The sequence below is a fragment of the Sceloporus occidentalis genome, unplaced genomic scaffold (assembly GCF_023333645.1).
Source record: "Sceloporus occidentalis isolate IW3139 unplaced genomic scaffold, rSceOcc1.0.p SCAF_140, whole genome shotgun sequence".
Lineage (NCBI taxonomy): Eukaryota > Metazoa > Chordata > Lepidosauria > Squamata > Phrynosomatidae > Sceloporus > Sceloporus occidentalis.
In genome coordinates, this window is record NW_028317120.1 from 2,283,054 (window position 1) to 2,297,500 (window position 14,447).

The following is a 14,447-nucleotide window of genomic DNA, read 5'->3' on the forward strand; positions in this document are numbered from 1 at the left end:
TTGTAATCGTGCACTGTCCTCTATTGTGTTAACCACGTTACAGAGCTTAGTATCGTCTGTAAAGATTGATACTTTACTATACAATCCCTCTACAAGGTCATTAATAAATATATTAAAAAGAATAGGACCCAAAACTGACCCCTGTGGTACCCCACTAGCAACAGTCACCCACTCAGAGTATGTACCATTAATAACCACCCTCTGTTTCCTATCACTGAGCCAGTTACTTACCCACATACACACATTCTCCCCCAGCCCAAGCATTCTCATTTTATGTACCAGCCTTTTATGTGGCACTGTATCAAATGCTTTGGAAAAATCAAGATATACGACATCCAGCGATTCACCGCGATCCAGTCCTGAGCTCACCTCCTCATAAAAGCTGATCAGGTTAGTTTGACAGGACCGATCCCTTGTAAACCCATGCTGATATGGAGTCATACACTTATTTTCATTGAGATTCTCCAAAATAGCATCTCTTAGGAAACCCTCAAACAGTTTACACACAACAGAGGTTAAACTAACAGGCCTATAATTCCCCGGGTCACTTTTTGTCCCCTTTTTGAATATTGGCACAACATTTGCTATGCGCCAGTCCTGGGGAACAGACCCTGTCACTATAGAGTCCTTGAATATTAGAAATAGGGGTCTGTCTATTACATTACTTAACTCCCTTAGAACGCGGGGGTGAATGCCATCTGGACCTGGTGATTTGTCTATTTTGATTTTTTTTAGGCGGCACTGCACTTCTTCCTGGGTTAGACAGGCGACATGTACTGGGGCAGTTATCTCATCCTGCTGTATATTACCTGGCATTTCATTTTCCTCTGTGAATACAGCAGAGAAGAATATATTTAATAGATTAGCTTTTTCCTGATCCCCGTCTATAACTTCTCGCTCATTACTTTTTAAGGGGCCAACGCTTTCATTTTTAACCTTTTTACTATTTATATAGTTAAAGAACATTTTGGGGTTTGTCTTACTCTCTTTGGCAATGAGTCTTTCTGTCTCCACTTTTGCTGCTTTTATCTGATTTTTACATATTTTATTTTTTCCTGATAGCTTTTTAGTGCTTCCTCACTGCCTTCCTGTTTTAGTAGCTTAAATGCCTTTTTTGCCATTTATTACCCCCTTTACATTTTTATTTATTGCTTTTCTCTTGTTCCTGACTCTTTTATTCCCATACGGTATGTACCTTTCACAGTGAGAATTTCCCAATTTACAGTGTTAAGGGCGTCTCTTAGTTGATCAAACTTTGCCCTCCTAAAGTTCATAGTTCTTGTGGCTCCTCTAAGAGTTCCCTTATTGAAGGACAAGTTATAATGTATCATATTGTGATCACTATTTCCTAGGTGCCCCCTGACCTGCACATTAGTTACTCTGTCAGGTCTGTTGGTTAATATTAAGTCCAGTAGGGCGCCCCCTCTGGTCGGGTCCTGTACCATTTGGGACAGATAATTATCCTTACTTATAGACAGAAACCGGTTTCCTTTATGAGATTCACAGGTCTCGGTTTCCCAGTTTATGTCGGGATAGTTAAAGTCCCCCATAATAACCACCTCATTGTGATTTGCTGCCTTGTTTATTTGCTTTAATAATTGATCTTCTGCTGCTTCCATTATATTTGGTGGCTTATAGCAAACCCCGATCAGTATTTTATTATTTTTCTTTCCATATATTTCTACCCATAATGACTCCACATTATCATTTCCCTCACATATATTCTCCCGCAGTGTGGCCTTTAGGCTGGACTTTACATAAAGGCAAACTCCTCCCCCTTTTCGTTTTTTTCGATACTTCCTGAATAGACTATAACCCTGTATGTTAACCGCCCAGTCATAGCTATCATCCAACCATGTCTCTGTTATACCCACTATGTCATAGTTTTCTTCAGACATTATTAACTCCGGTGCGTCAGTTTTATTGATCAGACTTCTGGCATTAGTAAGCATACAATTTAGAGGTGTATGGTTTTTTTCCCTATGAAGCCTATCCCTATTGACTATTCTAACCCCTCCCTCCGCTCCACCCCCAGGTACATTTATAAGCCCCAGCTTTCTATCTACACTATCTTCCCCTTCTATATTGTAGTTTCCCTCCCCCCTTTACCTAGTTTAAACACTCCTCCACCCTTCTGGCCATCTTCTCCCCGAGCACAGCTGCACCCTCCCCATTGAGGTGCAGCCCGTCCCTACCGTAGAGCCTGTATCCGACAGAGAAGTCGGCCCAGTTCCCCATGAACCCAAACCCCTCCTTCCTACACCAGCTTCTGAGCCACTTGTTTAGCTCCCTAATCTCCCGCTGCCTCTCTGGTGTGGCACGTGGTACAGGTAATATTTCAGAAAATACTACCTTGGAGGTCCTTGCCTTAAGCTTGCTACCTAAGTCCCTGAAATCATTTTTAAGGACACTCCGCCTACCTCTCACTTTGTCATTGGTGCCAATGTGCACCATGACTGCTGGGTCTTCTCCAGCCCCCCCCAGTAATCTGTCAACCCGATCCGCGATGTGCCGAACTCGAGCGCCAGGCAGACAACACACTGTTCGGCGATCCCGGTCTTTGTGAAAGATCGCCCTGTCTGTCCCCCTAATAATTGAGTCCCCCACTACCAGCACCTGTCTGGCCTGCCCTGCGCTCCTCCTTCCCTCCTTACTGGAGCAGACACCCCTCTGGTGGTCAGAGGCAGTGACTTGCTGACGTACTGCTAACTCTGAACTAACATCCCCCTCATCTGCCAACCGGGCAAACTTGTTGGGGTGTGCTAGATCAGGACTAGCCTCCCTGGCGCTTTTCCCCCTACCCCGCCTTCTAACTGTAACGCAGCTAGCTGCCTGACTGTCCTGTACCTCCATCCCGCTATCCTCCCCTACCTCTACCCCCGAGAGAGCTTGCTCAGTGAGCAGCAGACTCCTCTCCAAGTTGTCAATAGATCTCAGTGTTGCCAGTTGCTCCTCTAGACTCAGGATTTGTGCTTCCAAATGAGCAACCAACAGTGGGCCTCATTACATTCAAGTTAGTCGATGATAAGAGTTGCTGAACCTTGCTTCATCTGTCTGAAAGGTTCAGGGACTGGCTTTATGGGGCCAGTGGGCCAGTGGGCCAGCGTGGGGGGCATCCTGCCATCCACCACCATCTCCTCGTACAGGTCGAGGAGGTCCGGGCCGATGAGGTCCCACGGCGTTGTGTATAACTCGGCTGGGAGACCGTCACTGCCCGGTGTCCTGCCCTTCCTGAAGGATTTGGCGGCAGAGTGCAGCTCCTCCAGCGTCAAGGGGGCGTCCATGGCTGCACGACCTGCGGGATCAATGGTGTTAGTGATACCTGACAGGAACCGTTCAGCAGCCTCCGGGTCTGTGTCTTTGGGGGAGTAGAGATCTCTGTAGTAGTCGACGACCACCTTCTGGACCTCCTCCTTCCCCTGTCGTACCACGCCTTCGCTGTCTCTCATTTCCGTCAGGGGCGTGTGGGCGGAGTGGAGCTTCCTGAAAAAGAAAGAGTTACATTTCTCACCCTTCTCCAGGTTCTCCACCTTGGAACGGAAGACGATTTGCTTGGATTCCTCCTCAAAGTGCCTTTTCAGGCCCTCCTTGGTCTCCTCCAGCTCCTCGTCCACGTCCCATCCGCACTGTTGGAGGTCCAACAGGGACTGCAGCTTGCGTTGCAGCCGTCTGAATTTCCTCTTCCTCTCACACGCCTGGAGTCTTCCTTTAGCCTGAAAGAAAGAGCGCAGCTTTACTTTAGTACATTCCCACCGCTGGGCTATAGTGGGGAACAGATACTTGGTACTGACACAATCAGAATATTCATTAAGCAGCTCATCCTCATTTCCTGCCTCTCTAACAGGGCACAGTTCAGCTTCCAGGAGCCTGGACCAGAGCACTGCTGATACTCTACTGCTTGAGAGGTAAATACAAAGTCTACCCAGGAACACACAGAGCCATCCATCCGGCGCCAAAGTACGAGCCTTATCAGTGTGGATGTCTGTGCGCATCTTGAATAACTTGGGGTGAGGACAGAATGCTGCCCTCTGTTGGTTTTACATTGAGTAGCATAATAACTTTGGATTTCAAGCATATGGAACAATGCTACTTAATGTAAAACCAACAGAGGGCAGCATTCTGTCCGAAGATATATTAGCCATATGTGGCAGTGTGCTCATTTGCATTTATTCAAATAAAATATATTCCCATGATCCTTTCGTCTAAAAAAAACCCCAAAAAAGAGTTTGCAAGTTCAACAGAGTGCGGACATTTAACCCCTTCAATCCCAGGGGTTTTTTGGTATCTCAAAGCCCAGAGCAATTTTGCTATTTTTGGGGTATGTCGGTTTAGCGATGATTCTCTTTTCCTGTGAATAGTGTACCCATATAAACTATATATTGTTTTTTCAAGGAGAGATAGAGCTTTCGTTTGATACCATAGTTGGATGATTAGCTGAAAATTTAGAATGAGAAATTTAGTAAAAACAAGATTAGAAAATGAAACTAATTTTTTTTTACATTTTCCCTCTGAATCCTCACAAAATTAGGTAAAGTGATGGAAAATCCCCTCCAAGTTTATCAATTCAGGTGTCCTGATTTCAGAAATACCTAATTTATATAGATTTTCCAGACTTTCCCAGCACCAGGGAGCATACTATAAGGTGTACAATTTTGTATAATTTTTATGCCTATGGCTTAACGGGTTTGGGGTTGTGAACGGGGGCAGGAGGGTTATACTGGCTAGATGTTATGCTAGGGCAATGGGAAGTAAGGTTTTTTAATAATTTTTTTATTATTTTTTTTATATATTTTTTTTTAGTTTTGATTAAACTTTTTTACATTTTTTTTATTTTTTATATATTATTTTTACACAATTTTAGGGGTCTTAAGGTGGGCCAGTGGGCAAATTTACTAAGACACTCAGGCACAGCCACTCTATGGCCAGTGGGCCAGTGGGCCTCATTACATTCAAGTTAGTCAATGATAGAGTTGCTGAACCTTGCTTCATCTGTCTGAAAGGTTCAGGGACTGGCTTTATGGGGCCAGTGGGCCAGCAATTGATGAATATAGTGTTCGTGTGTCTGTTTGGAGTTTGTCTATACCTTATGGTGTTTATAGACCATTTTCTCCCCCTTTGAGGGGGCCAGTGGGCAGCATTCTGCCTGAAGATATATTAGCCATATGTGGCAGTGTGCTCATTTGCATTTATTCAAATATATAAATATTCCCACGATCCTTTTGTCTAACAGTTTAATACAAAACCACCCCAAAATTAATAGAAAAAAAAACTTTGCGAGTTCGACAGAATTAATGTCTGCGAGTGCGGACATTTAACTGTTGCAGCGGGGAGACCAGCAGATCATGGGAGTATATTTTATTTGAATAATAATTTGGGAACCTATGCTCAGTTAAGGTCATAGGTTTTAATAAGTAGGCGAAATTGCACGTTATTCCAGAGAATTTATTCTACTATACCATGGAAGCCTTGCTGCAGGAGCTTCGTTCCAGGCTGTCGACTGAAGGGACTGGCTTACTGAGAGATCGTGTGGCTGAGCTGTTGTCCGAGTCCCAACCCGATGTGCCGGTGTCCCCTGAGCAGTCTAGGGGCCTGCGCTCTACCAGGACCCGGGTGTCTCGCCCCCCGTCGCGCCTTAGCCCAGAGGCTTCTGGGCGCTCTAGACCCGTTTCTGGCGAGACCGGGAGTCCAGGCCACCCCACCGCCAAGCGGAGCAGAGCATCTACAAGGACTGGACGTTCCAGGGCGTCGCGGGCAACAAGACGCACGAGTCCGGAGGTTCCACCTACCTTCGTTCCCCCTAGCAGAGCTTCCGAGGATGAGATGGCGGGCGTGTCTGAGGATCCGGTGCGGCGTGTTCCGGCTGTGGATGTCCATCGTGGAGGTGGTTCCCGTTCATCACGCTCCGGGGCCCCCGCCCGGAGGCAGCAGGAGTCCGGGGGTAGTCTCAGCGGCGGACGGGATTCGCGTCGTCGCGGCAGAGTGGGCGGTCCTCGCGAGGGCAGAGCTGGTGACGGACGTTAGGATGAAGCCGTTCCTGCCAGTACAGCCGAGGACCCCGGTACGCCTGAGCTGTTCACGCCGGTGCCTGTCAATGTGTCAGCAGGAGAGGCTATGCCCTCTACATCTTCCCCTGCAGCTGGCCAGGCGAGGGGTGAGCATACTGTTGATCATTCTCTTCCTCTTTTATCTTCCCATCTTTCTAATGTTCCCAGTAGTTTTGGGGGGTATGCTGGGTCACAGGGGCAATTGGGGTCTCATAATTTTCAGGGTTCAGTGGTTGCTAGTAGTTTGTTGGGGTTTGCAGGGCCTTCAGGTGTGCATAGGGCTTTACCCCCTGGGGCTTTGGTGGTTTTTCTGTGCCTCAAGTTTCATCTGGGGTTCCGGTTATTGCACCTGGCCTTGTCTTACCTGTGCAGCAGGGTGCGGCCATTTCTGGGCAGACTCAGGGCGCTCATGTGACTCCGCACGCGGCCGTTCTGCCTGCTTTATCTCAATTTGTCGATGGTTTTAGAGATTTGTTGGTTCGTTGTGGTTTGCAGGGCTCTGGAACCCCTGCGCAGGCTTGGGGATCTTATGGCGTGGCAGGCGGTCAGGCGGTGTCGGGGCCCCCAGTGACGACCGTGGCGGGGGTTGGATCTCCTGTGGGTACTGCATTACAGGGTCCTGCCAGACCTGCGAACCTGTGGTGCCTGTTCCCTCAGGGCCTAGTGGTTCGGGTCCTGTTGTGGGGGACAAGCAAGGTGATCAGGCTGCTGTCCGTCTGGCTGATGCGGCCAGGGGTGAGGTTTACGTATGCTTTGAGGCACCCTTAGGTGCCCATCTGAAAGATGAAGTTAGGGAGAAAATTTGGAAGGGGGAGTATGTTGAGATTTTTTCGTTGCTTCCTTTGGGCAAATTTAATTTGGACAGAGTTAAGAAGGGTGAGGAGGTTAAAAAAGAAGACGAGGAGAAAAGGCGTTACCGTCTAATTCCGAGAACCTTTTCCAATTGGCTTCAGGCTTTCGCCATTTTAGCCAGTGTAATTGGGCAAAAGAATCCCGAACACTGTTGCGGTTTATTTGGTTACATGGATAGTATTGGGGAAGCTTACCGGGTTTACGGGGGTCAGTCGTGGCTCCGTTACGATGAACAATTTAGACAGAGGATGGCTTTCAGGAAAGGTTTGCGCTGGGATCATAAGGATATTTCATTGTGGCTCAGGGTTATGACACCTGGCCGCGGTCAATCCCAGCCCTTTCCAGCGGCGGCCGGTGACAATTCCAGTTCTGGCTCATCGGCCGGCATGCAAAAGGGCTATTGCTGGAAATACAATGAGGGGTTGTGCAAATGGGGATCCTTGTGCAGATTCAAGCACGAGTGCTCCGGGTGCAATGGGTCCCATCCCCTCTCCAAGTGCTTTAAGAAGCAAAAGAAAGGGAAAGGGGTGGCTGGGGCAAAAGGGGGTGACTCCGGTGCTGGTAGAGAAGATGGTACCGTGGCTGAGTAGATATAGTGATCAGGAGGCGGCTTCGTTGTTGCTTTCCGGTTTTAGGGATGGTTTTCGGATCCCCTTTAGGGAGGGGGTGTCTACTACGGTTGTTCGTAATTTGCGTTCTGCTTTGTCCTTTCCCGGTGTTGTGTCCGATAAGTTGGGTAAGGAAGTGGCGTTGGGGCGGATGGCAGGCCCTTTCCAGACTTGTCCTTTGCCTAATTTACGTTTATCCCCTTTGGGTGTTGTCCCCAAGAAGGAGCCTGGCAAGTTCCGTCTTATACACCATTTGTCTTACCCGAAAGGGCAATCGGTTAATGATGGGATTGACCCGGAATTGTGCACGGTTTCTTATATCTCTTTTGACCGGGCCGTGGAGTGGGTGCGTTCCTTTGGGCTTTGATGGCCAAGACAGATGTTGAAGCGGCTTTCCGTTTATTGCCGGTCCATCCGGATTGTTTCCATTTGCTGGGGTGTAAATGGGATGGGCAGTTTTACGTGGACAAATGCCTTCCGATGGGCTGTTCCATATCTTGTAGATTTTTTGAAGTTTTTAGTTCGTTTGTCGAATGGGTTGTTCGGGAGGTGTCGGGTCTGCAGTCTGTTATTCATTATCTCGACGATTTTTTGTGTATTGGTCCTCCTTCTGGGTCTCAATGTGGGGTTTTGTTGGCTACTGTCGTACAGGTGTCTCGGGATTTTGGGATCCCTTTGGCCCCGGACAAGACGGTGCACCCTTGTACATGTTTAAGTTGTCTTGGCATTGAGTTAGATTCCGTGGAAATGGTCTGTCGGCTGCCGTTGGATAAAGTTTCTGATATGCGTTTCGTGGTTGCCAGTTTCTTGCAGGTCCCGAAGGTCACTTTGAAACAGCTCCAGTCCTTGATTGGCAAGCTTAACTTTGCCTGCCGTATTATGCCCATGGGGAGGGTTTTCTTGCGGCGGTTGTCGCTGGCTACGGCTGGATTCAGGGCTCCTCATCATTTTGTCAGGCTGACCGTGGCCTTAAAGGATGACCTGAGGGTATGGGATACGTTTCTATGTGGGTATAACGGTCGTTCACTATGGCTTGCGCCTCCGGTTTCGAGTTCTGACCTCGAGCTGTGGACGGATGCTTCGGGTAGCTTAGGTTTCGGCGCTTATTTTAAGGGCGAGTGGTGTGCGGGTCCTTGGCCTTCGGACTGGGAGGCAAGAGGTTTGACGAGGAATTTGACATTTCTCGAGCTCTTTCCAATTTTGGTGTCTTTGGAGCTGTGGGGGGTCCAATTAGCTGACAAACATGTTAAATTTCGGTGCGATAATTTATCCGTGGTTCATGCTGTCAATAATATTTCCTCCTCTTCGTTGCCTGTTTTGAAGTTGCTGCGGTGGTTGGTTTTACGTTGCCTTCAGTTGAACATTTATTTTCGGGCTAGTCATGTACCAGGGGTTGATAATGGTGTGGCTGACTCTTTGTCTCGTTCACAGTGGGACAGGTTTTTCCAGTTGGTGCCCAATGCTGCCCGCGAGGGCAGTCGATTTCCAGATTGGATGTGGACGCTGGCAGATTGACGGCGGAGCAGCTACGGTCACGATCGCTGGTTCCCTCTACGCGGGCTTTTTATGACAAGACGTGGAGGGAGTGGGAGTGCTTTGAGCGACTGGCCGTGGAGTCTGACGGTGAGGTGGACAGGGCTGAGGTGTTATCATGGTTCATTGGGTATCTTTTCAGCAGGAAGGTGTCTGTGTCCAGTTTAGATCGTCGTTTGGCAGCCTTGGCTTTTATGTTTAAGGACACGGGTGTTCCTGATGTGACTAAGGTTTTTTCTGTACGTCAAGCGGTCAGAGGATTTAAGAGGGGCCCCAGGGTGGGGGATTCCAGGCGTCCTGTGTCATATGGGATGTTGGTGGATATGGTGAGTAAGCTTCAGGAGATTTGTTCGTCCTCGTTTGAAGTATTGCTATTTCGCTGTGCTTTTTCCTTGGCTTTCTTCGGTGCCTTTCGGATCGGAGAGTTGGTCAGTCCCTCGCGGATCCTTCATGGTGGGATCCAGGCTGTTGATGTGGTTTGCAGCGGGCAGGGCGTTAGGATTTTGATTAGGCGCTCCAAGACTGATCAAGGAGGTAAGGGGCTGTGTGTAGAACTTATGGAGTGTCCGGGTGGCCCGGTTTGTCCAGTAGCCTGCTTAAGGGATTATGGGGTTGTACGGCCTGATGGACCGTCATCCTTTTTGGTTCATGCCGATGGTTCCGCGTTGTCACGTTTTCAATTTCGTTCTGTTTTTAAGCGTACTTTGCGGGCTTTGGGTCTGGTGGACGCAGACTTTGGGACACATTCCTTTCGTATAGGTGCGGCCACCGAGGCTTCAAGGTGGGGGTTAAGTAAGGACTTGATCAAGAAAATCGGTCGTTGGGAGTCTACTAGATTTAGATCCTACATTCGTCCCCATTTGTTGCTGTGATTTGGTTTGTGTTGGGCCGTGCTATTTTTGTTTATTTTCTTTTGCAGGTGCTGTTCGTCGGGAGGTTTGGATTTTAGGGCATTCGTATGTGTTTTGGGCGGCCAGACGGGCTTCGGTTCGACCTTCTGGGCGTCAGCTGGGTTTCGACAGGGATAAGGTTTCTGTAAGATGGCTTGGATTTAGAGGTATGCGCTGGGACAGGGTTTCCCGAGAATTGTCTTGGCACATTCATGTGCATGGCGTACCTCATGTTGTAATTTTCCATGTGGGGGGTAATGATTTATGCTATGTCCCGCTGCGAGTGTTGGTGGGCAATATTAAGGCTGATCTTCGTCAATTTTGGACTGCCTACCCGCATACGATCTTCGTCTGGTCCCATATCGTCACTAGGAAGGTTTGGAAGGGCGCCAATTCACGGGATGGTATCGAGAGGGCCAGGCGTCAGGTGAACAAAACCATCTCCCGTTTTGTTGCTTTTCAGGGGGGTATTGTGGTGAGGCATGTTGATTTGGAGGGCGATTTGTCGGGTCTCTATCGCAGCGATGGCGTCCACTTATCGGATGTTGGTTTAGATTTATGGAATCTGGCCATTCAATCTGGGATTGAGCGGGCCTTGGAGGTTTTGGGGGGCCAGTAACGGTGCAAGGAGTCGCACGTTACAGGCTGTGGCGTTTGGTATTATGTTGTGGTCATTGTTCAAATGTGGTTGGCTGGTTCGGTGCTTGAGACAACTATCTAAGGTATGGTTGTACTCGTGGTGCACATGCCTAAGGGCGGAAGTGCAGAACACTCCCTGGGCGCGTGCTCAGGTGATACGTTGGTTGGCGTGTGGTTGCTGGGCTTTGGACGCCGGCAGCCTCTACAAGTGACGTGGAGGATTTACGCCCTTACCAGCCTTATGGATCTAATGTGTTATACGGTTGGCGTTTTTAGCCAAGTTTGTGGTTAATTATGGATTTTAATAAATACGTTGAAGAATTATGATATAAGGAGTGTCACGGTTGGGGAGAATATTTTATGTTGACCGTGGCCAAATTTTATCCAAAATCGAATGATTAAATAAAGCATTTTATTTCACGCACTGTGTTTATTTGTCTTATTGGGAATGGGGCCGAAGTTGACGATACTAAGGTCATGTTCCCCACAATCAACTGAAGCCCAAGCAAACCTGCATACTTTGCTACAAGCCCTCACAACCTGCAATACCCACCTTCATGTTCCCCACAATCAACTTGGGGTCATCCTTGACTCAAACCTCTCCTTCATCCCTCACATTCAGTCCCTCGCCAAATCCTGCCGCTTGCACCTAAAAAACATCTCTCGTATCCGCCCATTCCTCACCCAAGAATCCACAAAAACCCTTGTTCATTCCCTTATCATTTCCCGTCTTGACTACTGCAACACTCTTCTGGTTGGCACTCCACTGTCTCGACTCTCTCCTTTACAGTCTATCCTAAATGCCGCTGCTAGGCTCATCTTCCTTGCACGTCGCTCCTCTTCTGCTTCCCCCCTCTGTGAAACCCTCCACTGGCTCCCAATTACCTTTAGAATTAAATTTAAGATCCTGGTACTGACGTATAAGGCCATCCATAATACTGCTCCTCCGTACATTTCTGACCTCATTAGCAAATACTCTCCTACTCGATCCCTACGTTCCTCCCATGGGCTAAGGCTCTGCTCCTCACTCATCACCTCTTCCTTTTCCCGTCTACAAGATTTCACTCGAGCTGCCCCATATCTCTGGAATCTACTCCCAAGGAACCTTCAGCATTCACCCTCCCTCCCGACATTCAAGAAACATCTAAAAACCCACTTCTTCAGAGAAGCCGCGCCATCTTAGCTGCTAGAACTTCCTTGTCATCGATACAACCCCCACAATACCTCTCACCCTTTCTCAATGCCTTATGTTTGTCACCCCATTTCCCTCTAGATTGTAAGCTTGCGAGCAGGGCTCTCTCCACCAAATGTATCGGTTTGTCTTAGTCTGTCAATACTTGTCTTGTCATATCCCTTGAATTTATGTATTGTATTAAGCGCTGCGTAAACTGTTGGCGCTATATAAATAAAGGATAATAATAATAACAAATCTACATGTAAAAATAAGTTATAATAAATATTCACAGCACAGTATACAGTATAATTATACACAGCTCCGTATTGTACCAAAAATACATATATTGCATTGTGTTAAAAGAAATATGCATAGAGCTATATAATAAATATTCAGAGCACATTATGTTATAGTTAATATTAACAGCATATTATGTGAAAAAAACATATCACATATTATAATACTCATAGACATCACAATATCCTATTACAAACTTATATACAACTATACTTATATATAAATGCAGGCAACGCGTTATTATGAAGATACAAACCTTATGATATAATATACACGCATACCGCATTTTGATATAATCACATTAAGACATCATTAACTGTACTTAACAGATATACACAGCCAGTTATATTAAAAAATATACAAATCACATCAAGGTATAGTAAATATACACAATTTTGTTATAATACATACATCACAGTATGTTAAGTGTGTAAATATACATAGCTCATCATGTTATAATAAATGTACCCGGTGCATTATGTGATAATAAATACATGTTATAATAAAGATACATAGCTCATCATGTTATAATAAATGTACCCAATGCATTATGTGATAATAAATACATGTTATAATAAATATACATAGCTCATCAGTTATAATAAATGTACCCAATGCATTATGTGATAATAAATACATGTTATAATAAATATACATAGCTCATCAGTTATAATAAATGTACCCAGTGCATTATGTGATAATAAATACATGTTATAATAAATATACATAGCTCATCATGTTATAATAAATGTACCCAGTGCATTATGTGATAATAAATACATGTTATAATAAATATACATAGCTCCTCATGTTATAATATATATATATATACACAGCATATTATATCATAAATATACACATAACATTTAGTTATAATAAATATATATTATATATATTTGTTACACATAACATAATAATATTATCTTACAACAACATACATAGAACATTATGTTTTCTTAAGCATGTCCAGCTCATTATATTATAATACATATGTACATTGCTAATACAAATATACAGCATATTATGTTATAAATTATAATAGATTTACATATCATATTAAGTCATAATAAAAATACACAGCATATTGTATTACACTATTTATATAACACTATGGTTAAATAATTGTATTATGTGATAATCAAATTACACAGCATATTATATTATAAAAATGTACACATTGCATTATGAAATAATTAATATACACAGTGCGTTATCTTAGAATAAATATACACACCACATGTTTTAAAAAAAGAACACCATGTTATGTGATAATAAATTTGCAGATCGCCTTATGATATAATTTACATATAGATCACAATATGTTATAATAAATATCCACATCACATTTTGTTATAATGAATATACTCAGCCTATGATATTAAAATAAATATACATATCATATTATGTTGTTATAATAAATATATACAGCATATTATCGTACAACAATATAGAAATAACTTTATGTTTTAACCCCTTCAATCCCGGAGCAATTTTGCCATTTTTGCGCTATGTCGGTTCAGCGATGATTCTCTTTTACTGTGAATAGTGTACCCATATAAACTATATATTGTTTTTTCAAGGAGAGATAGAGCTTTCTTTTGATACCATAGTTGGATGATTAGCTGAAAATTTAGAATTAGAAATTTAGTAAAAAGTAGCAAAAATTAGAAAAAAAAAATCTGTGTTTTTTTCATTTTCCCTCTGAATCCTCACAAAATTAGGTAAAGAGACAGAAAATTCCATCCAGATTTATCCATTTAGGTGTCCTGTAGATGTCGATGTGCCCAAAGTGCCCGTTCCCGGCCGCATAAGTCGCTCGCGGCCGGCCGGCAGTTTTGCTCTAAGTCCCCGTTTTTGGCAGGCCAAGTTGCTTGAGAAACCCTGGAAGTCAATGAGGTCAGATTTGCCGGCCGCATCCGACCCTCGCTCCATCGAGCTCGGCCTGCCTGGCTGGATTTTCCCGGTGGTGTGGAACCCCCGTCCCATTTCGCCAGGGTCGTCAGGCACCCTCCGCCGGATACATAGGGGAGTGGATCAAGTTACAGGGAGTCATGGCTCGCGCGATCGGCTCCCGCGGCCGGGGGACCGCCACGGGAGCTCCCCGGACCTGGGGACGCCCAGCCCGGGTGCCGCACCGGCGGTCCCACCCGCCGAGGTCCCGGGCCGGCTCCCGGGAACCCTACCGCCCGGCAGGCCAAGTTGCTCGCAACCGGCTGGCAGTTTTGCTCTAAGTCCCTGTTTTTGGCAGGCCAAGTTGCTTGAAAAACCCTGGAAGTCAATGAGGTCGGATTTGCCTGCCGCATCCGACCCTCGCTCCATCGAGCTCGGCCTGCCTGGCCGGGTTTTCCCGGTGGTGTGGAACCCCGTCCCGTTTCGCCAGGGTCGTCAGGCACCCTCCGCCGGATATATA